This window comes from Octopus bimaculoides, chromosome 29 (genome assembly GCF_001194135.2).
Source record: "Octopus bimaculoides isolate UCB-OBI-ISO-001 chromosome 29, ASM119413v2, whole genome shotgun sequence".
NCBI classification, from domain to species: Eukaryota; Metazoa; Mollusca; class Cephalopoda; order Octopoda; family Octopodidae; genus Octopus; species Octopus bimaculoides.
Genome location: NC_069009.1, coordinates 10,299,097 through 10,301,954, shown reverse-complemented (window position 1 = coordinate 10,301,954; position 2,858 = coordinate 10,299,097). Strand labels below are relative to the sequence as shown.

Here is a 2,858-nt window from a genome sequence, read left to right as displayed (position 1 = left end):
CACACATGCACACACATGTTCACACACACACATACACAAACACACACACAAGGCGGCGAGTTGGCAGAAACGTTAGCACGCCGGGCGAAATGCTTAGTGGTATTTCGTCTGCCGCTACGTTCAGAGTTCAAATTCCGCCGAGGTCCACTTGCCTTTCATCCTTTCGGGGGTCGATTAAATAAGTACCAGTTACGCACTGGGATCGATATAATCGACTTAATCCGTTTGTCTGTCCTTGTTGGTCCCCTGTGTGTGTAGCCCCTTGTGGGTAGTAAAGAAATAACATGCACACACGCTCACACATACACGCACACAAACATATATACATACAGACATAAATGCGCACATATATGAAATATAATAGCTTAGGTGTGAAATACAAAATATTTTTATATGTACACATGTAAAACGAGAGAAAGGAAAAGGGGTAGATTTTAGTTGAAGAATTTTTAAGTATAAATATAATAAAGATATTTATATTGATCGATCTAACTTACATAGAATACAAACGTCAGAGAAATGTAATGGAATGCAAACGCACATACATACATACATACATACATACATACATACACACATACATACATGCATACATATCGCAGAAAACAAATGTTTACATGCTACGATCTTCAACTGCTAGAAATATCAATCTAACTAAGAATTTCTTTCTAGACGAATTCACGATTTAGGCTAAAATTGTTAAAAATGCAAACAGAAGAAAAAATAGAAAGCTGAAATTAATAACAACATTTTCATCTGATATAGGCATGGTATTTGGTCAAAAGAAACGTTCATATTTAGTTATAGAACGAGGAAAGCCAGTCCCCCAAACCCAAATCCTGTGCATCAACGGTCTCTCTATCCCCGTCCCGTTCCACACAACGAATGTTACAAGTACCTAGGCATAGACGAAAGTGTATCATATGAATGCCCTGTGAATAATGATAGAGTGACCCGACAATATTACACCAGATTTAGGAAAATATGGCAGTGGGAACTCTCCTCTGACAACAAAACAATATCTCACAATGCATTTACAGTAGCAGTGCTGATCCCAACATTTGGGATACTTTATTGGTCTGTAGAGGAAATCCACTCCATAGATATCAAAACCTGCAAAATCCTGACAACTGGGAACTTCCACAGAAACAGTGACATTGAAAGGCTCTACATAAGAAGAAATGAAAGTGGTAGAGGCCTGAGATCAGTGCAGATGGCCTTCGAATGCCATATGGTATCACTGATGTAGCCCCTGCTAAACAGCAGTAGCAAAAATGAAAATATAAATGCAGTGCTGAAAAGTGAAGTGAGCAACATTGTTCGAGTTGGAAATGACCTCCTCAAGAAGCACTCTCTTCCTGATGATCTCTTATACAACTAGGACCTCTTACCTCAGAGAAGACCTGGATAGAATGCACTCTAGGAAAAAAAGGCATAAAAAGAAAAAAATGACTATGCATGGTTATGTGGCTTGGAAGCTTGAGGAAGACAGTATAATTGACACGAAGCGCAACCGCTCTTGGATACAAGACCGCTACATCACATCACAGTCTGAAGGATATTCTCTTGTAATCCAGGAACAGGATATTGCCACAAAGTACCTGGTGAACAAGAGAGACAGTGACACTCCTGTAATACAGCATGTGTAGTCTATGTAATATTTCTGTGGACATCACGCATGTGGTATGGGGCTGTCCTAAAATGTCATCACGGTACGACCTCCCGATTCTGCGGAACAATCTTTATGATTGAGTCGGGCGACAGCTGTACTGTTCCTAGACGGGACAAGAGCAGTTCGACATAAACCGAAATTTTTGGCGTGCAAAATTTCTGTGTCCTGCTTGCATCTTGGGGAAAGTAGGCGTGGACTAACATTGACGCCTTGCGAGTGTGTCTGGTAAGGCGCCTCTGTAACACTGCCGGGTCAAGGACTTTTCAGAAATTATCGAAGGACCCTGGCCCGAATGTTTTTGGAACTAGCAAGTTGACTATCACCAAGTTGACAAGGGTGTCTCACAGTGTATCGTAACACTCTGCTTCTCCCAACCCTCAATAAAATGATGAGGTGGAACCTCGACCACCAGTAGGTGCCTAAACAAGTCCGTCATACTATAATATAACTCATAAGAAAGACCATCAAGACCCGGTGTCTTGTCACCGCCGCAGTCCGACAAAGCCTCCTCCACCTCCGCAGCTGTGATCAGCGTTTCACAGCTTTCTGCTTCCCACTCCGAGAGACGCCGCAAACCAGCGAGGAGATCCGTGAGGTCACCTCCTGCCCTCCGCGCCACCGCTCTTCCCGAAAACCTGAGCGAAGTACTGCTGGAAGACCTAATACATCTCCTGGGGATCGTTTACCAAAGTTCTCCTGTTGGTCTGTCAAATACCTTATTCTGGCATCATTGCGGACTTGATCCCTTGCAACCTGCTTTGCCTTGACTATGCTCTCCTCGTGTTTTGCTTGGAGGTGTTGGTTGAGAGCCAACCTCACCACTAAAACTTGGGATGTAAAGCCAGACCTCAGTACCTCTTCTAAATCACTTTCTATCTTACTTTTCGTAGCATCTAACTCTTTACAATATCTAATAGTCTCAATCTTTATGGCTCTTTTAAAGGCATACCACTATTTATTATTGATTATGGAACCGGTCAATGCCCTCATTACTAACAACCTGATCCGGCACCTGTACTCCTCATCAGCCAAAAGGGACTTGTTGAGTTTTTAGTAGCCGGAACCTTAGCTATGTAACCTATAGAGATCAAACTTACAGGCCATAGGCATTTGATCACTGTAGCTGATGTAGTGAAATTGTGCACACCCAAATACATCTTTATCTATACATCTAACAAATCGCCTG

General features: G+C 42.3%; 1 protein-coding gene across 1 annotated transcript in view; it reads right to left on the bottom strand.

Moving 5' to 3' along the window:
• Positions 1-2,858, bottom strand: part of LOC106873888 (protein artichoke) — a 111,765-nt gene that overhangs the window by 108,553 nt on the left and 354 nt on the right. The window lies entirely within an intron of this gene.